General features: G+C 38.0%; 1 long non-coding RNA gene across 1 annotated transcript in view; it reads right to left on the bottom strand.

The window, feature by feature from the left end:
• The window catches only part of LOC131520699 (uncharacterized), a 79,904-nt gene that overhangs the window by 35,002 nt on the left and 20,162 nt on the right, over nucleotides 1-24,740 (bottom strand). The window lies entirely within an intron of this gene.

Raw genomic sequence — 24,740 nt, 5'->3', positions numbered from 1 at the left:
GCCAGAAGTGTAAACTCTTCATCATTATTGGGCTCTAAGTGATAGAAAGTAATGAATTAAAAATGATGACACTATAAACTTTCCATATATTAACTATAATATATACTATATTTAATATAACCATGTATAGAAATTATACAATTGTAATATATAACTAGGCCTTCAAATAATGTTGAGAAGTCTTGATTTGTTATTCAGTGGGTCATTTGAATTCATCTGTTCAAAAAATGATGCAACTCATGCAAGAGGGAGAAGTGTGTGTCTGTCGGACATTGTTATTTGATTTGTTGCATTTAGTGCAATGTAAAACAAATTTAAGCAAATCTGGTGAAAAGAATCAAAAGATTCCAGTTACTGGAATGAATCAAAATCAGGTTTAATGCTGTTACCCTAAGATCCTTATTTTATTTTTATTTTTTTTTGTATCAGATAAATACTACTCTGATTGTAATCATAAATTATATAATCCAAATATATATATTTTTAAAGATGCAAACTAATTAGACAGTTTGGCTCAATGTGTAATATATTCCAAAAAATAACATGGTTCTATATATAAACGTAACCAAGAAATGTCCTTGTGTTAGGTACATCATACATGCATTTGGAGTGTTTTAAGAAAAAATAAATTTAAAGGGGTCATATAATGTTGCTAAAAAGGACATTATTTTGTGTATTTGGTGTAATGCAATGTGTTTATGCGGTTTAAGGTTCAAAAAACACATTATTTTCCACATACTGTACATTATTGTTGCTCCTCTATGCCCCGCCTTTCTGAAACGCGTCGATTTTTACAAAGCTCATCGTTCTGAGAAGCGAGGCGTGCTCTGATTGGCCAGCTATCCAGTGTGTTGTGATTGGCCGAATACCTAAAGCGTGAGACGGAAATGTTACGCCTCATCAGACATTGTGATGCCGTGTCGGTAGCGGCGACACAAAAACAATAAAACCCATTATAAACGAGGCATTTGTTGCATCCAATGGGACATAATTACTGATCATAATGTCTTTTTAAACATTAAATATTACCATGTCTGCATTTGTGATCGGAGAAATGACAAACAAGAGCTACTCTACACAGCTCAAAACTCGTGTTTGAATCGTCAGTGGCAAATTCTTAAAATAAGAAAACGTACTCACAGGCTGTGAGTCAGAAGCACCAGACTTTGTCCTTGCAAAGTTGGAATTGCCCCACTTTATAGAAACAGCCTTCGTGCATAGCTGGCAGGCTACTCCCAGGTTCAGGAAACAGTCCTCTGTAAAATGTGCTGCACACACTCTAATATTTGGGTTGAACTGTTCTGGAACAGTGTTGCAAACACAACTTAACCACTGATTTTTAGTCGTGTCCTCTTTTGGAGGCCCAAACAAAGTACTTTTGCTTTCACAATGGAACACAGCGACTTCAGGACATGGTGCTGGAGGCAGCAACAACACTACACAGAGAATAAAAGTTACGACACGTGTTTGAATGAGCCATTTTAGGAGGGCGTGGTCGAGATTTAACTTTTAGAAAGAATATCTCTTTGGTTTTGAGACTTTAGCCTTTGCAACTTGAGGGATCTTATCTATGCACAAACAGCTTGTAACACTCCAAAGAGAAAGGAAAACTTGAAATCGCATCATATGACCCCTTTAATAAAAAAATAAGGCATATTCAAAGTGATTCTGAATCACTGGGTAATTCAAATAAAATGGTGGACAGTTTGAAAACCCTTAAGACTCACCAGCATTTTGTTTAATTAGGAGTAAAGGAAAGATGAAATAATTTTTTTTGATGTAGACTTGATCTGATAACACATTATAGCTGAAGTTTTTGCTAATAAAGGTTTAACAAATTGAGCAAAATAATTATTCAAAATTCTTTGAAATAATTATGCCGTGTATCACACTGATGATACAAAAATGAAATGGGCTGATGTTTGTAATGCAAGAATATAAAAGTGCTTCGAAATTATATGAAAATGTTAAATGTGGAATGTCAAATAGTCAAAAAATGTGCTCAACATCTAATTTAGCTACTTTTTTTCAAAATGTAAAAATATTATATTATATACATCAACAAAATTTATTTTAAGGGTTAAATCAGATAGAAATAGCTCTTTAAGAAATACACTACAGTTTTTACACTAAGTTTTTTTTTTCAAGTAATGAATACTTTTTTGGCAAGGATGCAACACATTAAAATGACAGTAAATATTTATAATGTTGTTTGTAGAGAACAACATTTCTCTTGCTTTCAAAGAAATTTATCAAATTGAAGTGAGTTTATGATTATAACAAGAACAAATATTTGCCAGTGCAGTCAGAAAAATAAACACAATTCAAAAGGTAAAACAAGATTATTTTTGAATATTTTCGTCACCCCTTTGGAAGATGGTTATTCAAACAGAAAGTTATTTTAAATTGTAATAATATTTTACAATACTACTGTTTTTACTGTTACTATTTTTGATCAAATAAATGCAGCCTTGGTGAGCATAAGAATATTTTTCCAAATCAGTACAAATATTACCAAACCCAAACTATCTGTATTACAAGGAAGAGTAGAAAAACAACACTTCTCATCTAAGACTATAAAAAAGGTGCTTGATTGCTGAGAAAATAAATACGGTCAGTACAACTACCAGGACTTTATGTTTTACCTCGAGCTGTTTTGTGTGCCTGGTCAGTGTCTGCTTCTGGGACTCATTTTGGTTCAACAGAACACATTTTGAGCTCAATCATTTTACAGGATATAAAATCAGATGTTTGGCTTATGCCATGGTGTTTATGTGCTTTTTGTTTACATAGTAAGAAAGACTGCACAGGTGGAAAATGTTGCAGATAGTACGTTTGTTTGTCGAGTTGCTGAGGCAGGAGCGTGTGTATCTCAGGGAAAGCTAGGAGGTTGTACAGTCATCTCCTGTGATGTTACTCTAAACTATACAACCTACTACCTCAGCCTGGGGGCACCGCAGAGACCCAGAGAGGCGAACAGAGTTGACCCTCTATCGATTTGAGAAAGAAAATCGACTATGTTAATTCTGACGAGACTCCCTTTCTGTAGTAAATGGTTTAAATACACTATTCAAACTCTACCAACTGAGTGCAGGATGGTTTAAAACAAGGCCCTGAATAGTAGGTGTGAAGGCCACACAGACAGATACCTATAGATACAAGCTTGTGTGGACAGTCACCACAAGTTCGGATCTACGGGTTTGTGTCAGCAGGCAGGTCTCTTCCAGAAGAAAAACAAGTTCAGAAGTCGTCCATCGGCTTCCGTTATTCCATTATAAAAGATAAAACCAAATAATTCTAAATCTGGAAATGAATTTTCAGTGATGTAAAGGTAATATTTCTGCAAACAGGCTGCATATTGCAATGCTGAGACTATTGCATATGTAAATAGGAATGGCAGCTCATACACTGAGGTGCAAAACATATTTGCAGTTTTACGGTTCAGCTAACAAACAATCAAGAAAACTGATGGGTCCAAAGTAAAAGCCTCCGCTTCTTTATTTTCTATTTTGATTGGATACAATTGAAAATGTCCCCACAATGGCAAGATCATCTGAGACATGCAAACACACACTGAGATATTTGGACTATATTCTTGTAAATGACTCCCGACACGTCTTCACTGCTCTCCTGTGGGCTATGAATCTAAAAGCCAAGTCAACAGTGCAAGAACAGCAAGCAAACAAACAGAAAAAAATATGAAAATGACAACAATAGAATAGCACTACCACAAATGCACATTCAAACACCTTTTATCAATTACTTTTAAAGACAATAATGGCATTATTATATGTTCTATTTAAGAGAGGAGGAGAGAGATAACTTGCATAGCTTATAAATATATATAATCCAAAATATTGATTTACTTTGAACAAATTTCAAATGGTTTAGCTGTTATAGAGCTCGATCACAATTTAAGATTTTATTTAAAATTGTAACTATATTGTATAGTATCTGCATTAGCTATAGATCATGGCTTTGGCACGTTTAATCATTTTTCAAATAATCATGCAATGCAGTTTCTGAAAAGAAAAGAGCTGCAACCTCTCCATTTAAAAGGGCTCTATTTGAAAAGGCTCTCAAAATGGAGGCAGAGTGCCTGAAGACACAGAACAAAGCCAAATATGGAGAAAAATGGTGTAAAGTTAGGTGAAAAGAACAGTCAAGAGGTGTCAAAAAACAATCCCCAACTGTAACACATATTGCAAGCTAAAGTTAATTAAAAAAAGCTGGACAAAAAGTGATTTCACAAGTTGACTGCAGCTATGACTTCGACTGCATCACACTTCACACTCATTCTGATATTGTGTTATTGGAAGATACTGCTAAGTTTAAAGAGGTTGACCAAACATCAGTTTAGATTAAATCAGTCTTCTAGATGACAGAGGTTTTATCACCATCTGCTTGTCCATTTCCAAGTCAGATAAGCAATTAAATCATTGCCTTATAATCTAAGCACACTCTAAAAGCTGAAAAACAAGAGAGAAGGGGAATCAGGAATTTTGGGAACAATAGGAAACCGAAGGTGTGTCCAAGCTGGCCAATAGCCAACCTTTCCCTGAAGGATCCGATCAAACGTCTTTTAAGTGCATGATCTTGTAACTACAGAATAAAGGCATGTGTAGAAAAGAAGTATGAACGGGGAAAGTCGGTATTAGACGGATATAAGCTTAGGATTAGTAGTGTCTGCTCTACCAACCACCTGCTAGAAGAAAGAAAGTAAATTAATATCTTAAAATAATTGTACTTATTTATTGAAAACAGCAGCAGAACAGTCAAATAAAATAAAAATCCTCAAGAATTTAATAATATTAATATATATATATTTTATTATATTATAGATGATAGAATTGAATTTTCTTATCTATTATTATTATTATATTGATATAAATGAAAGTTACCATTTGCCATTTTTTTAAATATGAAAATATTGTCATTATTATTATTTCATATTTTCAAATTATTATTTTTTATGATTCAACATCCATATATTCGGGTTGAATTAAACGACTAAGCCATATAATAACTAAAACAAGTGTTTTTCTATTGCCACTGTAACGAGTGGCAAAGTATTTAATAAGGTGAAAGTAAAGATGAATATACAAAGCAATAAAATATTGTAGTGCAAACGTACAGTTGTCAAGCTGTTTAAGCACACGGCTATCCTAATCATTCAGGAAACGTCAAGCACCTGCTCATCTTATATAAAAAAAAATTACGAAAGAGCAACACTATACTGAGAATGCCACCCCTAAAGCATGCCTAAACCTTTTATTTTCTAGCTCTCTGGCCTCTTCTCCTTCCATCAGACCATCTTTCTTAGGTTTCATGGGCCTGCAAAGCCCAATCCACAGAGGACAACAGCTGAGCAGTGTCAAATCAAAGACCTGTCAGTACATTTATAAGCCAAACATCTGCATTTCCCCTGAGCTGACCACACAACGCTGTATATACAGATTACTTGACAATTTTCTTGTATAGCGCAGCATCATATAACAAATATGTGTTTTAAAAAGTGTTTAAAGTCAAGCTTTTATAGCTTTTTTTTGTTTGTTTGTTAAGAAAATCAAGCATTGAAATAACGCACTGCCAATGGCTGACTTTAAAAGTCTTGTTTATATATTTCAAAAACTAATTTAAGCTGAAGCCCTCAATGCTGCATCATTCGCAGGGCAACACCTATGCATTAAGGTAATTATCTATATTGTCTCACCAAACAGAAACAACATTTCTCTCAAACTGAGAAGATTTCTGCATCCAAATGTTTCAGGCCCCTCCTGAGCATAATAAAGATGTGTGAAGTAAGTCTGGCCCACAAAGCCAAACCCAGTGCCATTAATAACACGTGGCTCAGTGTGAAATTATTTGATGGTCGATTTGGACTGGCACCGCACCTCCGGTGAAGAGCTTCTGACAGTTCGTGTTCCCTTCCCGTTTCCCACTACTTGAATACAAATGAACAGACTGACTTTGAAGTAGGTGCCAAGTTCCTTTAACTATGTTAGCGGGGCTATGCCAAGAAGTTGAAAGACTCCTCAAAATCAGCTGAATGGGGGTCAGCAGGAGTGAGACTGACCCCGTGTTCCTTAACCAAAGTGAACGGATATAGGATTTTACATCAGATCAACTTCATAGATTAACACAAAAACACGCCCAGGCCTCACCAACCTGCGCACCAACAACACTGACTGCTACAACAACGATAAAGTATGCCAAATATAAAGCAAAGGAAAATAAAACGTATCAATGTGGTAAACAAATATGCCGAATAGAAAGAATCAAATGCTTACCGACTGTCTGTTTACTGTTTCCAAAAGGTCTCACTGTGCTCACTGTACTTACAGCACTGGCAGAAGGTATGGAGAACATCCACTGTGGCCCACGAAAGCCCAAAACACAAATGCGCAACTAAAAAAAATAGAAACGAGCAAATGGATGAGATTAAGCGAGGGAAAAATACATTATAAAAAAAAAAAAAACAACGGATTGGGAAAAAATCATTCCCATGTTTATGAGAGATCGATTTTCCTTGTAATAAAACCATAAATAAGAGAAAGCAAGTCAGTAAAACCTCAGTATTGTACGATCTATGTGCCTGCTTAACGACCAAATGACAGGCAACATCTGTTTGTAAGAAAGCCAAGATCGAGTCTTTAAAAAAAAATTGGCTTGATTTTCTCTTTCACTCTCTCTCTATAGCCCTCTCCCTCTCTTTCACTCACTCTGTTGAATGAAGCGAAACAGAAAAGAAAGAAGCGACTGTGGAAATTCGGCAAAAAGGAAAATGGAGTTGTGCACCAGTCCCGTCACCCCTTAACCTCGTCTCCTCCGCTTGCCTCTCTCTCTCTCTCCCCCAGCTGTAGAGGAGCAACCCAGGTAACAACTCCTCGGCAGTCCTCATGCTCCCCTCTCCCAGACCGCCCGAACGACCGACCGCCCGCCCGCCCAACCAAACCCCCCCACCCTCGCACACATACACCTCCCAAAAACACACACACACATACTTCTTGGAAGACTTCTCTGCACCAAAAATAAATACTAATCTGCAGTTCAGTCCAGCTTCTGAGAGAGTCTCGTTGGCCCTGTGCCATTGTTTGCTGGGGCGAAATTGTTTCGTGGTGGACTTGCCATTTTGGCAAACACTGATACTTTCGGTACATGATTGAAAACCAGTGTTTCCTTTCCTTTGTCTTAACCGATATCTTTCTAGCAACATGTTCTAGCGAAATTTGATTTTTTAATTGAAATACTAGTGGGCCCAGGGTAACAGCGAAGAGCATCAATGTGCACCGGCTAAGAATAGAGGGTCTTATTGTGGCACATCTTCTAAGGATCAGCAGTCTGCAAATATAGCGCTTAGATATGTAGACGTACATAAATCAGAGCAACAAACCTAAATATACCAAAAAAAAAAAAACGAAAAAACACTAGCAGCAGTGGTGGAAGGAGGTGGCAGTTGAATATGTTTTTTGAGAGCTGATGTTAGCATAAGGCCAAACGCAGCACTTCCATCATCTCCAGCTTTCACACTTTAAGATGCCGTTCTACTCAGCAGACAGAAGCTGACACCCTAATAGACTTGAATGCCCGGCGGGTATGCACCGTTTCCCAGGGGACGGGGAGAAGCCATGTGAACACGCTGTGGCGTTTCCCCCGGAGCGCTGACTGTAAGCAATACCTCCAGCGCCTCTTACTCTACTCTACTCTACTCGACTCCCAGCGTGGTGGAGGGAGGGAGGGTGAGTCGTGTACATTGTACCTTCAGACTCAGTTAAGAAGGCAACATGTCTCACCCCTCCAAATTCCATGCCTCTCCCTCTCTCTCTGATATTCTACTCACGCACTGCTGCGGCACTGCTCCACCAATCCGTTGCATTAACCAAAATCTCAGACAAACGGGCCAGCGGTCTCTCTGTCTCACTCCTGACCAGCCAGATATAAAGCCAGAGCTAGAAACTGCACCAGAAAGTGACCGAGTGGGATTTGAAGGTCCAAAACTCTGAAATCTAGGATTTAGAATCAGATTTAAAACTGGAAAGTATTAAAGAAAAGTTCTAATGTCAAATAAATATTTCAGATTCTACATTATTTCTAGGTGACTAAAATTAAATAACTTGTGACATTGACCATGTGACTGTCTTTGAACAGACACAAGATGTTCTTGTTGCCATTGAAGCCCATGAGGCTTTTTGGATCATCTCGTATCATACTGGAGAACATGATCATCAGGTTTTTTCACAAAAGTAGCTTAAGTGTGGTCTTAAACTAAATACTAAAACATTCTCAAAAAAGTAAAAAAATAAAATAAAATAAAAAAGATAAAATTTGTTATGTGATTTATTATTATTATTATTATTATTTGAATTTTTAAAAATATTAATTAAATTAAAAATGCAAAACAGAAGCATTACAGTACATCATCTACCACATTAACTTATTTTTCTGCCTTCGACTATAAAACCAAGGCCTCTACATTAGATTAAGTCACAGCATGTTAAATAAATTATCAATATTAGCACATCAATAAAACAACGCTGTTGACAAAGGTTAAATACGAAGTAAACTGTGTCTCAATTACGTCCAAAAATGTAGCGTGACCATTCAGCCCTTTGTCCCTGGCTGAGACATCACCTGCTGCCCAGCAGTGATACTAGTTAATTACTGTTAATCTCGTGGGAAAGAAAATGCTCCAAAGTGGCGTTTTGTTTTCATTACAATGCGGTCTGCAGTCAAGAGAAAACAGCGCCGGTGGACCAATTAGTGTCATTTGGCTCTGATTTGCGGTAAGGTTCAAGCATCTTCTCCTTTGCTTTATGTTATCTGTGCTCCGTATCTTAAGAATGTATTGGGGAAATAAGAGGATAGTATCCCAGTATAGCCAGAAAGAGCTTTATGCAAGATGATGCATGTGAGGCTCAGGGGACATGAAGGAGTCTCTTTGTTCCCGTCTACCCACGAACCACTGCAACACTATCCATTCTGTTCCACCACCGTCGCATCCACCCTTCAGGATTGGTTGAAACCGATTTGAGACCATGACTCAGCTGGTTCCTCTGTGGTTCTCAGAGGGTTACAGTCTTGTGTGTCCCCAGCTGACCTCACATGCTCCATCAATATACTTCAGGCTTCTAATCCAACATGGGTCCAGCCGGCACCCTCAACATCCACACCACTCCCCCAAATACAGAAAGCCGGGCATCAAGACAAGGATAGTTCCAGCCTCTGCAAACTTGTTTCATTTAAAATAAATTACCAGCTTAAAGACTTCAAGGCCCATAAAGTATGAATGCTGTAAATTTGTCATCAGAGTGAAAAGGATTATCCGAGTCTGGATAAACAGACAAATCATGATGTAAATTAATAAACGGTATGCATAAAACATTGTGGTGCCTGTGGGAAAGCTGGTGGTAAATTCAAAATGGACAAACTGAAGATCTTGGAAACAAAACACCCCTGGAGTGGAAGAATTAAGCTCCTAAATGAAAAAAAAAGTTGCCTTTTGTGCAAACAAAAAGGCCTTCATTAACCGCACAAGACGAAAGTCCTTTGTGTGCGAGAAAACCTTCAATTTTAAAGCATACTGTATTCAGAAATGAGAATGATAAGCGAAGAAAAATTTCTTGCGCAAGGCTATTCGTAATAGAGTCGCAAAGTGAATTACTCTCAAAATAAACGATGCTTTATAATGCTAATTAGCCACTTCTTGCATAATCACGACAGTCGTTTCGCTGCTGGATTAAAGGCATATCACTGCATCGATTTCATTACGCTGTATCAGCCAGATTCTTGGCTCAAGGGGGCAGAAATGAAATTCGGTGCGGCGCACAGAAATAGAAAGGAAAGACCTTCTTTTCATCCCTACGCCAAGTGCACCTTATCTCTGAGATCCTAAGCTTGAGTTCGGCATCAAACACCAAAAAATGTCTGAAAGACAGCGCGCATTAAGAAGCCCCGTCATCTTTGGCGAATTGCGCTGTGCTGAGATCTCTGGAGCTACAGCATTCCAAGGCTCTGTCTCACATCCCCCCTTTCTTTTTTGTAAATCGCTGCACCTTTCTCTGTCTAGCTCCGTGCCCCCTCCTTTGGTTGTGCCCTTTTGCTACTCCTCTGCCACCCACTCCCTCCTTTTCTTTCTGTTATCCTCTCTCCCTTTCTCTCCTGCCTCCCTCCCAAGCTTTCTCTCTCCCTTTAATTTACAAATCCTCCAGTGAAGGACAGGAAAAGTGAGCTCCATGGAAACCTGGCACCAAGCCATCTCATTACACCGCCAATTGATTCTGGCCCTACGCCACACTGCTGTCCCCTGCGAACCCACTTCCCATCATGCACCTGACATCCCCAGTCTGTCTGCAGCAAAAGAAAAAGACAGAACACACACAAACTCACGGTCTCTCCCCCCTCTTTCTCCCGCTAAAGCCCTAAACAGCGAAGACCGGACACAGTTCTTCATCGTGACATAATGAAATAGGCAGAAATGAAGAATAACTTGAAATAATTTGATTTATGAAACATGAGATTCGTTTAAGATCCGTAAAATATACTGCAGCCGCTCTAGCTTGTTGTAAATGGGGTGTTGAGACAAAGAAATACAGCGCAACTCATGAGTTAGACGTCACAGATACGGTTATGGAGATATATGTCATTTCAAACTGTAGTGATTTCCTTGGCTGGAAGTCTTTGTTTATCTAATAATGACTAAAAGAAACATCTGTCTGGAGTTGAAAACACTTACAAGACCCTTGACATGTCACGTCCTTGTAAACAAAATGATTAGAAAAGGAAATGTATTAACAATAATTAACAGAACATGCCAAGTTGTTCAAAATGTCACCAAAGCCTGCCTCTCAAAATCTCATGCGTAGTATTTGTTGCTCTGTAAATATATCAAACAAACGTCCTGTCAGAAGTTGATCCTCTCACCCGGCCTTGCTCTAATCAAGAGCGGACACTTATATTTGTCTGAAGCCCTGCCAAGAAGTTTCTTCTCTGGATATGCATTGCAATTGCTTGCAAGATGTGCTGCAAAGTCATCAGGATGGAGTAGCTTTGAGAAATAAATCAAAAAAAAAAAAAAAAGAGTAAAAAGTAACACATGGACAACTTGTTGACATAATGAACTTCGCATGTTCTGGGGTTGACTCCGAGCACAAAGACAACTCACATCTGGCACATGTGGTGCAGCCCAGGGAGCGCACTGGGAAAAATCGGTCTGCAATAGAACTGACCAGCTGGTTAGACAAGAGAATTAGCAAGCATGTTATCAGGGTATCTGCATGTTTAAGGGAATGAAATTTAAGACTTAAAATATTTAATAAAAAGAATTTAAAACCAATTTTGTAAGAAAAAAAGATGGAAAATGTAATTATACCAGTCAAGGTTTTAACACCACATTAAAACTTCCAGTAGGAAAGGTGATTAGCGCAAAAAATAATAAATACATAATTCTATTTTTCACCTTTTGATGATATTCAATATTCCAAGAACATTTTAAAAAGTATTTTTTTCAAATATATTAAATATGTGGTTAAGATATACATGTGGTTAATCAATATAAAATAATTTAAGCCTGGAGACTGCAAAGACAGTACAGTATACATTACCATTCAAACGTTTGGGGTTAGAAAGATTTAGTCAAAACATTAACTTATGAAATATTATTTAAAAAAATTGCCATTTGAACATAAATTTAATTTATTCCTGTAATGGCAAATAAGAAATTTTAGCATCATTACTTCAGAGTCTTCAGTGTCACATGATCCCTCAAAAATCATTCTAATATGCTGATTTGCTGGCAAAAATGTATTATCATCATAACCAATGTTGAAAACAGTTGTGTCTAATTTTTTATGGATGAATAGATATTACAAAGGAACCAATATTTTTTTTTAAAGTTAAAATCTGTTCTAACATTATAAATGTCTTTACTGTCAATTTTGATCATGTCCTTACTGAACTGCATTATATTTATTATGGTAGTAGTAGTAATGGTAGTAACAAGCTTTATATTTTTATATGTTAAAATTATATAAATAATAATTTAATTATATACATTAAACATGCTTATTAAGAATCTGTGACAATATAAATTCATTTTCCAAACTTTGGGAACTCTGAGAATTCTGCAAAATAGATTCATGCGTTCATGTGCTGCTACTGTTACTGGCAGCTGAAAGCACAATCAAACGGAGTCATAATATTTAATAACAAAGAACCAAGGGGTGAGGATGTGTAGAACTCAGGGCTGGAGTGGCACTCATTTTCAGCCCTGGAGTTTCATGCCTTATACCGGCCCACTTGTTTTTTTGTTTTTTTTGTACTGGCCTTTTCAGTGCCGCCTTTGTACTTTATATTATCCATTTTTGTTATCTATTATTTTTTGCTCGCATATCTTCAACTGAGGGTTTTTTTTTTTTTTTTGTTTTTTTGAGCAAGGTGCCGCTGTCAGGGGAGTCAAAAGATAATTACGTCATCATTAGGGTTGTCAATTAATTGTCCAGAAATGGAAAATAAGGGACAACTGTGATTATTTATCTTTTATTCTTTAAGAAAATAGTATTTATTGTTGTATTCTGGTAGAAAATAAGTGTTAATTCTTTAAGAAAATAAGGGACAGAATAAGGGATGCTCCAAATATTGTACTGTACCATAATGCAGGCTATGTCTGCCTGCAGTTAAAAAGTTCTCAGAAATAATCACGTTTTTTTAACCTATTTATGTACAATTATTCTAAAAAGAAATACAAAAAATGTCATCAGCCTGAGTAAATTGTACCAATATCGAATTGTGACTTCACAAGTGTAATAATTTAGGAGAAGAAAATACTGTGAAATTACAAATGGCATGAAATTTGAAAGCGTAACAACTGAAGGTCCATGAAACGTCAGTCAATAAAGCATTTTAAACAATGGCACTTAAAGTTTTGAACTAAAATATTATTGCAACCATATAGCCTTTGAATGAATGAAAATGCATATTTTGCATATTTATGCATATTATATTATGCATATTTTATTTTCAATTAAAGAAAACGTAGAGAGTGTGGGCTGCTTCTGGTGCTTGGATTTGTACTTCAATAATGAGGTACAGGTTTAAGAATACGCTAGAAGTTTATTTATTTTTTTCTCTCTATTTAACAGCATTAACTTTTAGTGAAAGACGTCTTCCCTCAGGTAGATTGAATGTTTTCCTGCCTTTCTGGATGTTGGGCCCATGATCAATAAGTTATTCGCATTCGCCCAAACTGATTTGGCAAAATCAAAACGCTGATGGTGAAGGGAATTGCTGTTAGCGTTGGAGCAGCCGGCAGAGGATTCCGCTACGTTCACAAATAAAACAATGATTTGCGCAAAAAGAATGATTTATTACCAGTTGAGAATTTGTTATTGGTATGGTCTAGTGAAAATAATAATAATGGGCTGTGAGAAAATAATAAATAAAAAGAGTGGGGCTGCTCTGAGTGCAGGCAGTCTAAGGACAGCATCCATATTTCAACCCAGTGGCATGACAACACCGGCCCTCGTGGCCAAAAAAACAGACAGGGCCACCGGGAATCCTCCCGGTGCTCCCGATTAGCCAATACGGGCCTGGTAGAACTTTATAAATGATGGGCTTTCTGACTCCCTTTGCATATCTGGCAAAGCACTGAGCTGCTCATCAAGTGTTACATGCCATGAAACAAACACTGGGTCTCTAGAGCCATGCCCGGGCTGAGCCAGCCACAGTCTGATACCACATTCCCACGATCTGGCCATTCACGAGGCGACTCTACCATCCCAGAATCTGTCATAAAGTGCAAATTTAATTTGATTCTCCAGAGAATGTATCACGATTATAAATTTCCATGAACTGCAAACACTGTGTGATACGATCAAGTTGTTGTGATGCTGATGACAAAAGATGGGTTCGAGCGTGCAGAGGCAGGAGGATAGAGTGTCCCATCAAGGCCTCTAATTGTCCCACTAATGTGGGCTTCAACAATATCAGTCAATTGATTCTTTTAACCGACGGCCTCATTGCACATAAAATCAATCTCGGTGATAAATCCTCTCATCGTTGCCCAGTGTGGGCAATTAGGCAGAGTTATTTTGGGGGATATGAATGGAATTCGATTTGGTGGGGGGGGGAAGGCTGGTACATGCAAACAGTCTAAGTGCACTGCAGCTGCAAGCAGAGCGCTGGCAGATAGAGTTGAAGTCCCTGCCAGCGTGAGAGGCCCAAGTCTAAACGTACACGGGTTTTCTGAGGACACGCTAATTTATGTTACTCGATCCTGACGCAAGACAGGCTGTAGGATGCCGAGCTTTGGGAGAGGCATGCCAGGAATCTGAGGTGAGGGGGCCAGATGTGAGGGGAGGAGGATACCTGTCCGAGAGGAAAGCGCAGGTGTGATAGGGTGCAGCTGAAGAGCCACGGAGGGGGAATGACTATGACATTGCTTCATCCTGTACTTGAGCTCAAAAGCGCTCAAAGACTGAACGACAATGTCTAACTTCCAATAAGCTGCTAAATAACCGTTTTCCCACTTTCTGGCCTTATTTATTACTCATTACAGTGAGTATCTCCAAAATATACCTCATGGGATATGTATGGAGTGTTTTGTTCTGGAGGTAACGAGCCATTGTGGTTGCAATTGCTGTGAAGTTGCCCAGACTTCCTTCCTCCGCTTTCTAATCAAGAGGGGAGAAGAATTGTAACTCTGTGAATCACCACCGCTGACTGAAGAGAAAAACTTGCTCCTGTAGGAAATAGAGGGTTTAACACAAAGGTATTGAACGCTCTGAATAGAAAATATGACGAAATGCAAAATATCAATGTATGGAACGTGATCATGAGCGTACTGTTGCAATCCAAACATGTTTACCTTGACAGAAAGGTCAAACTATAAACAGAAAAGTAAAAAAAAAATATTAGCTTGTCTTCAAGGTTAATTCTCAAGCTAAACAGTGAATCTTTTCTCATATTAAAGTCCATGATTCTATAGAAATGGCATTTTTCACTTCATCGTTACAGACATGCATGGCAATTGCTGTTGCCATGGAGAAGTGAACTGCTTCACGGGAGAGGAGATGTTGGCTGTGCTTACATATAAACACATGTTTTCCATTTCTAGTAGATGGGAACATTTTTGAAGAGCTGGAGGGAGTTGTAAAATATTTCAGGATTGAGCTAAAAAGAAGTTTTTTTTATGGTGTTTTATCTAGCAACTCATGCCTGTATTTGTCTAAAAAAAGCCTTTTGGTGAAATAAACCGTTTCAGTAAAATACTGCATATCTACATAGCAAAATCTAATGTACAAAGCACATGCACAATGTGGCCTTTACAAAAGACCTTGAAGGGATAGTTTGCCCAAAACGGAAAACTCAGTCATCATTTACTCACTCTTGTGTTATTCCAAACTTGCATGACTTTTTGTGGACTTCAGGCTCCAAACAACATAGGACCAGGGTTATTATAGTTGACTGAAACTAAAACCATACTAAAAAAACACTAAAACCAACATGAAATAAAAATGGACTGAAATAAAATAAATAAACTGGTTTTATTCCAGCTAGTTGCAACATTTCTCAGTTTCTTTACTTTAACATGACATACTAAAATAAATAAAACTATATAACATAGTAAAACTATACAGACATAACTAATAAAAACGACAATAAACTTTAGCTAAAATTAAAATGAAAAATAAAAAATAAAAACTAATTTAAAACATTAAAAAAATATATAATACATATAACATTGCATTGAACCCTATATGTTAATTGCATGGGAAAAAAGACTAAGACATTTTTCAAAATACAATAGCCAATACAATATAAAATACAATACAATAGCCAGTGCCTTATTGTTTTTGGGGTTCTTAAAAAAATGAAATAGATGTCACAGCTCAGTAAAGGTCCTGAGATTTGGTTTTTGTGGTGCCATCAGTCAGTCAGCATTGTCATGATGTCATTTCCTGTGGCTTTCCTTGGTTTGGCAACACTGGCTCAACTAATGTAACCACTTTTCATTCTTTTTGCAAATCCATTCGGTGCCGCTGTTGACGGGAAATGAAACACACTACGGCTTTAGCAGTTCTATTTCTTTTCTTTTCAATTTTGACATATCTTGTGCTGAACAACACAACCAAATAAGAATGATTGTTCAGTCCAACAATTTATCCAAGAGGTTTCAAGGAAACTTGGGATTGTTTAAGGAGGTAGTTCTGAGGGCCTAAACCTTAATGTCCTTCTCCTCTCTGTCTTCTAATACTCTGCCTTTCTCTTTCTCTCTTTATGCAGTGAGTGCCAGGCCCCTGCAGGGCTGGCTTTGTTTTTTAATAGGGGCTAATACTCGACCTTGGTTCCTTCCCGTGGGGACGGGGCCCATGAATACCCCCACTGTGCACCCCTCTCTCTCTCTCTCTTTCTGTATCCTGCTTATTCGCTCAGGGAATGCCAATGCTCTGAGGTAAGGAGCCTTTGTACCTCTACAACACACACACATACAGAGCGGTTCTGGTGGAGCTATTGTGAACCTGTTCCCTCTCACACTCACAAATAGAGAAACATAATAATCGCCTTGGATTGATGAAGTAGAAAGTGGGCCGGCGCTGGGGTGCGGGCTGTGTGAGCCAGGTTAGTGTTACCGCCACAGCGGGAGCATTAGTGGACACCATCAGAGGAGAGAGGTCTGCTCACTGGCATAGGTTCAATGTTACCAGACATTATCAGGACAAGTTAATTACAACAAGCTGCAGCAGCCATCTTCCATTATGGTTAATTTTAGGGCATTTAAGAGAGGTTTGCCCAGAAACAGACCCCCAAAATAAAGTTGAGCAAGATTTGTGCATTGACTACTAGACTGATTTATGCATCAAAAACAAACATGTTTTGTTATTAAAGCGAACAACCTAATTTATAAGAATTTATTAATTAATTATTTATTAGGGCCCAAGCACCGCGGTGCAAGAACCCTCTTGGAATTGCTCTGTTTATTATTATTATTATTCACCAAAATGTATTGCATTTTTTAAGGGCCTAAACACACACCACAATCTTTGCACACACACCAGAGGTGGCTAAAATTTCCATCCAATATGGTTTTCAGAAGCGAATGTGGCAAAATGGCTCAATAGCGCCATCTTTTCACTTTTCACGAAGTGCCCCTCAAGCTACATTTCACTTACAAAATTCAGCAGACACATTTAACGCACCAATACCTACAAAAACATCTCTGTTGTAACTCAGCCATGCAATGCCTTATCTGCCCCAAACTTCACACATTTGATAAGAGTCCTGGCCTGAACACATCTAAAGGCCAATATTCAGTTATAATCATAGCGCCACCTGCTGGCAACTAGAAATGACCAAACTTTGCATGTTTGGTAAGAGTCCTGGCCTGAAGACATCTACATGCCAATATTCAGTTGTAATGTATAGCGCCACCTGCTGGCAAGAGCAAATATCATGTTTTACTATGTAATTTACTCATCCTAGAGATTTTATCAGATCAACGCCAAATTTAGACTAATTTGGACTAAATCTAATCTAAAGGCCTTTGCGATATTAAAGGGCACCTATTATGCAAAATCCACTTTTACATGGTGTTTGGACATAAATGTGTGTTGGCAGTGTGTGAACACAACCACCCTACAATAATAAAAATCCACCCCCTCCTCATTTTTTAATTCCCTTTAAACCAAGTCAGTCTCACTAGGCCTGCCGTTTTGATTCTCTCGCAGTGTGACATCACATTTCGGAGGTGCCGGGTCACGGGGGTTGATTGGCAGCCCTGCATTGCTATAGTTTCCGCCCTCAGCGGTTGTACACTGTCCTCCATGTTCTCCGCGCTCGAGCAGCTGTAACGTCAACAATGTCTCGCAAGCAATCCCAATGCTCTGTGTTTGCATGCAAGAATGAACATTTTCTCCCAACATCTGAGCTGCTGAGGACACAGTGGATTACTTTCATTTTTCAAGGTAATGCACCTCAAAATGTACCTAAATACATGTATCACTCCAGACTCCTTTGTGAATGTCATGTCGTTATAGTGCTTAGCGTTTTAACCGTATTTGCGTGCGTACATTAAGTATTTTTTAACTGATCAGATTCGTTCGGTAGCGCAGTGGCGAGGCCCGGTCCATTGATCTGTGCCGATGACAGGTCAGCGCGGTGCAAGCTCTGTAACATCGCACTGTTTCGTCCCACTTTCGGTGCATTTGACTTCCCATATGTACGGCTGAGCGGTTCTCTCGCTCTCGGTTATGTTGCTTATACCGGCTGTTTATTGCTGTAGACATGCAATGCAGAGAGACGTATACGCGACACCCTCTTCTGGAGACAGGGCGGGAATATGCAGCTCATTTGTATTTAAAGCCATACACTCCAAAACAGCTCTTTTTTAGACACACCCCAAAAATGACATTTTAGAGCTGTTATAATAAATGATCTGTTGGGTATTTTGGGCTGAAACTTCACAGACACATTCTGGGGACACCCAAGACCAACATTACATCTTGTAAAAAGGGGTGTAAAAAATAGGTGCCCTTTAAATTGCGAAAATCTTGAGTTTTTGTTAAAGGCCCTGCCGTAGCGGTCTGACAAAGCTCAATGTTTTGCCATGGAAACGGAAGTTATTGTATGTCATCCATACAATGTCCGATCTGCCCCAAACTTCAGTTACAATCACAGCGCCACCTGCTGGCAACAGGATATGTCATGTTTTACACTCACTCAAACATGCAATGTCCAGTCTGCCCCAAACTTCACTTGTTTTACACTCACTTGGTTTGGTAAAAGTCCTGGCCTGAAGACATCTACATGCCAATATTCAGTTGCGAGCAAGTTTGACACATATAAATGACTTTGACATGTTCCTCCTATATTTAGCACTTTAAATGCATATTGCCCACCAATTTTGCTTTTCCATCACAAGAATAAATGATATTTTAAAATGTATTAAAATATTAAACAGTTCTTTTAAACTGTAATAATATTTCACAATATTCTTGTTTTTACAGTATTTTTTATCAAATAAATGCAACCTTGGTCAGCCTAAGCAAGCTTCAAAAACCATAAAAAATTCACCCAACCCCAAGCTTTGAATGTTAAAGTATCACTTAACAGTAACATGAAAATCTTTTAAATTGGATGCCATCTGCTCCTGTAAGCCTGCAGTAGTGGATGTAGGGCAATACTGCAAACCAATTTTGGGGGCATCACTGCCGGCACTCCTGATACAGAGTGGCAGAAAAGGTCTTAAGCCTCAAATAGTCATATTCATGTTGAAGCTTGCACTGCTGCTTCAATTTCAAACCTAATATAACAGCGAATCCTCATGCGAATGGCTGTAAAAGTCAAGCAGCTGAATTATTCAGCTATGAACTGTTTGTCCTTCTCTAAAGATTTAACTGAACGCTGAAGAGAACTTACAGAGGCACATAAAAAGTGAGCATCAATAATCTGCATTTCTCAACATGTTCTCGCTCTTTATGTTAGTACTCTGCCGCCATTATTTAATGTATACGATATTGACAGCATGTGTGAATGCATGTCACAAGGTCATTAGCTTTCTGTATCTTATCATTGTAAACCTGGAATGTATGGGATGAACTACAGGCAATGTATAGTAATTGCTTCTGAGAGGTAGACTGCTCATATAACGCAGATCAGCTCGCTTTCATGTGTTTGTGTATTCACAAACAGCAACTTGTTCTGTTTGCACAGTATTTGCCGCTAATGTGTTATAAGTAATACTTAACATTCAGGAACATGTGCAAACTGATAAACCTGAGCGAAAAAAGGAAAAACAAAAAAATTGCTTTGGCACAAATCCCTCATATGCATTTAAATAATGTGTCAATGGTTTACTAACTCCTGCTTAAGCCTTGAATTAAAGCCGTACAGCTGTGTGACAAAGATGCAGAGCTGCTTCAAACTGCGCTAGCCTTGAACTCAATCTTCTGACTGACCTTCTGTCAAAACAACCATGATCACTATTTACTGAGGACATTAAAGCTTTTTTTTACAATAAGCATCTATACAATGGTCCCTCAGTCCAGACACTTTGATGATGGTTCTGAACTAGGCAAAACGTATCATCTGATTTTAGGCCAATAAGTAGTGAGCCAATCAGATTGGACTAAATAATTCTTTTAAACCGGCTAATGTGACCTTTCAAGCAAGTCAAGAAAATTATTTTATGCGATGAGTTAATATAAATGCAATTTAAGGCATTAGTTTAATGACTGAGTAAGATAGTATGCGGTATCCATAACCATAAACCTGACTGCAAAAAGGAAGTGGCTTGAGATGCCAATTCTGACAACTCAACAGCTAGCATTTACAGATGTTTAGATATGCAGAGGCTGTTCGACATGCCTAGGGCTAGACATTTTAAAAACAACATTAAATGGAAAGAAACAGTTGTACCTGGTGATCCTGATGGAATACTAAAATATTAGAAAAAGGTAAAGGAAATGTATACAACACACACAAGTCAATGAGAAAAATTCCCTTAAAAATGTGACCTACTTAAGTAGAAGTCATCAAAATCAATTATTTTGCTTTTGCTAAGAAAGCATCAGCTAATAACATCAAAGTAAATGTAAAGAATACAGTGCATCTCATTTATGTCTAGAGTGATGCATTTAGTGACCTAATGCAATCTTGTAATGTTCCCACTATGACCTCATTAAAAGCAAGCCAAGAGAAAGTACATCTCTCTGTTTTCAAAAGGCAATCAGCATATATACCACCTACGAGAAAAATATTCATACAGTATCAAATAATAAAGAGCTTTAGTGGATGCTATGATATGAGCAAAGTAGTAGTCCGGTTTACAACAAACTCATGAACTTTGACTCATCATTTAGACTAAAATAAAATCCTTATTTTTGATTTTTGCCAAGTTTGAGGTTTGTTTACTACTTAGTACTGCTATTTATCCTTGGAGGCCTTTTACAATTTTGTAGTAGCACTCATGCTGATAGATGCAGTTGGCTTTACAATAAACTGCTTCCTCTTATCGCTAAGCATTCACTTTTTGAATGTTGAAAGAGTTTTTGCATAAACTCGAATGTCCCAGATGCTAATTATCAACTGTTGATGCACTTTGCCAAAATGTTCTTGAGTGCTGGCCTTGTGTCTTTATCTTAATTCAGCAAAACCTCATATTTTATACCGTAAAAAGCCCAAATAACAGGGAAAGAATAATTTTGGGGGTCCACTTTGCATGAATTTGAATTTGTGTCTTTGAGTGATCATTATTTATGTGCCACACTCAGTACTGTCATCAGTCTAGCATTTCAAAAAGCTTTAATTACACAGGATATCACTTAATTTAATCATTCAGATGTGCTTTAAATATATTTTCAAAAGTCCGAAAGCTTCATGCAAAACTGAGCTGACCGTTTTGTAGTATCTTAGCAACAGCACGAGCATCTGATCTTTTCCAATGAAAAGCTCTCAGCACCAGGTCAAGGGGTCTTTCCAACAGTAAATAACACTTTAGTCCCTGGCCTGGCAGCAGAAAATATTTTCGCGAGATTAATGTTTGTAAGATTTCACGTCTTATCAGCGAGCCGATTGGAGGGGAGTCTCGAGACAGTGCTATTTCACAGCGGCTGACACTGACATAAGTGTTGAAAATCAGCAGCGGTCTTTTTCTGCTCTTTTGCCGTTGACAGCAAGTCGCCCAGCCCGGTTTGATTCGGTTTGGGAGGGAGAGAGCGTAAAAGTCGAAGCATTCTCACAGGACGAAAGGAGTGGTCTCGGGCCAGATGGCTGCCCTACAGCTCTGGACTCAATACCTAGCCCTTGATAGAGCAGACAGGCCGGTACACTCTTCAAAAAGGCCTGAAAGAAAATACAGGCAGAAAAGACTTGCCTTTCCAAAACTTTAATTACTCAACTGTCTGCTGTTGCCTTTCAGTGGTGATCTCTGGACTGCTCACCCCTCCTAAAAGCACATTGAACCCCAAGAGGATCCAAAACACAAGACACAATGCGAGGGGAAAAATGAAGGGAGGAAAAAGGGAAACGGGCGATGCAATAGACGGGGAAAAAAAGAAAGAAAGAAAAAAAAAAACACATGCACGCACAAACACTAATACTCGCACATAAAAGAAATGCAAATGCATGTGTCTGGGGCGACAGGCATTAACTAGCATTGGTGCCATCTATTTTTATCTGTTGTCTCTTTGCAGTGGGAGGAAGGTGTGTGATAACTTCCTTAAGCCTGGCTTAAAAGAGCGACGCAGTCAGGATGAGCGCTTCTTCCAGAAATATGCCACTTACCAGAGGCACAAAGGAGACGGAGCCGTCTAAAAACGTGCTAAGAGACAGCTGTTGTAAAAATAAGCTTCTATGAAATCCTGACAGCGTGATGTCTTAATAAAGAGCAGAGAAGAACTCTGCGGTAAGAGAAAAAGCTGATTAAAGCAGGAGCTGACCAAGCTAAAAGTAGGGATGCTCAAATCTACGTATTTTCAAAATCTACTAGACAGTGGGTTGCCTGAATGACTAGTCGACCTTTCGATCTTGATCAGATGTGTTGCTTATAGGGGGCATTTACATAAGATGTGTTCTTGTGTTGAAAAACTGGGGGAAATGGGACAGAACGCTGGGGTCGTGAGACATGCTGTTAAAATTTGGGCTATTTTTAACTCTACATACGTCTTAAAAATATGACGCTCACTGTGGGATCTTCAACAACTCCGCAAGATGCGATCCAACAGCCAAAGACATCCAGCTGAATGAGTATGGCTGTAGCACCGGGATGCATTTCAAAACACAACTTTTCAGAGAGGGTTTTAGTGTGCAAACCTAACAAGATGTTATAAGCACTGTACTGCCACTAAAAATATAAAAATTAAAGCAAAGGTTAAAAAAATGATAGATAAGGAAAATCAGGTTTAACTAGCTGACCTCATTAATTGATGAATGACTAGTTGATTAGTCCAAAGGTTGCAATAAAGGTTTAATATAATACAATATAATATAAAAAATAAAAATCTTGTGTATAAAAATACACTATATTGCCAAAAGTATTGGGTCACCCCCTTCTAATGAACAGGTTTGACTACTTTAGTAATTTCCATGAGTACAAATCTTAACGTTTAAGCATATAATGATATTCTAGGGAATTGTGTGCTTCTAATTTTATAACAACAGTTTGAACAGAGGAATTGTCATGTTAGAATAGAAAAGGGTCCTGTGTATAAGGCAAGATTCAAAAAGAAATGATTGATTTAGTCAGTGTGGAAGAACTTGACTGGTCTGCAGAAAGCCAAGTCCTAATCCAAGCTGAACACCTCTGGTGTGACTTTAAATGCAGATCTTGAGCCAAAAACTCTTTACCAAACACCAATGACTTGTACATATGGGTACAGTCATTTTAGACACTTCCAAAACTGTTGCAACAGAGATGGAAATACAATTTTTAAATACATGAATTATGTTTCCATCTTTGTTGCCACAGTTTTGGAAGTGCCCTTTTCTGTTCTAAAGAAGGGGGTGTCCCAATACGTTTGTCCATATAGTGTATGTACAAGTCATTGGTGTTTGGTAAAGAGTTTTTGGCTCAAGATTTGCATTTAAAGTCACACCAGAGGTGTTCAGCTTGGATTAGGACTTGGCTTTCTGCAGACCAGTCAAGTTCTTCCACACTGACTCAATCAATCATTTCTTTTTGAACCTTGCCTTATACACAGAGGCATTGTCATATTAGAATAGAAAAGGGTCCTGTCCAAACTGTTGCTATAAAATTAGAAGCACACAATTCCCTAGAATATCATTATATGCTTAAACAGTAAGATTTGTACTCATGGAAATTACTAAAGTAGTCAAACCTGTTCATTAGAAGGGGGTGACCCAATACTTTTGGCAATGTAGTGTATATGCAATAAGTTAATTGTAATTATAAAATTTTCCAATTGTGTAACTGTACAATTATAATTGGTCATACTGACATTACACTAAATAGTTAAAATATTATCTGTAAAATATTTATTATTGTTATTGTCACACTCCCACAAAATTAGATGCAGATTTGATTTCTTCTCACTGTTCAAAACTGTGCTGTCAATAGAATAAAAAATGTTATATTCACAATATATATCACAATTATTCTCATGATTTCTGACAAGTCCTTAGAAATATTACTGAATTTGATAACTGTGAATGTTGAAAATAACAATAATAAAAATGCACATAAAAAGTAAATATTAACTTGAACACATTGCTTTAGTCCAATGACAAAAAAACTTGTGCTGTCAAAAATAATCACAATTAATTGAATGATTCTTGACCAGTCTTAGGATTCAGAATGAAATTAAATTTGTGAAGTAAAAAATGAAATGACCTTGAACAAATTTTATTTAAGATTTATCATCTTAAGTTCCAATGTTAACTATGACAGCCCTAAAAATACTTTTTTTAACGTCAATTTATTTTTTTCTTGCAGACCCCCTAGCACCGCCTTCTGGTACTGTGGAATTACCCGGACCAGTGGATGCGTCGACCATTGTGACCCAACGGTCTGAACCAGCCGGCCGCCTGTGCTTCAGATTCCGCTTTAAGCAACACTGTAAGTAATATTCCGCCATATGGATAAGTATTATCTGTTCAGCGCTCAGATCAGGGAGGAGTAAGGTAATAGGCACAAGGGGGCATATGGCCAGGTTTAGAAAGCAGGCTGAAACCGAACCGTACGCTTTTCTGTCTCACGCCCAACGACTTCCATGAAACAGATACAACGATGG

This window comes from Onychostoma macrolepis, chromosome 15 (genome assembly GCF_012432095.1).
Source record: "Onychostoma macrolepis isolate SWU-2019 chromosome 15, ASM1243209v1, whole genome shotgun sequence".
Classification (NCBI taxonomy): Eukaryota; Metazoa; Chordata; class Actinopteri; order Cypriniformes; family Cyprinidae; genus Onychostoma; species Onychostoma macrolepis.
This window is presented reverse-complemented; position numbering and strand designations above follow the sequence as displayed.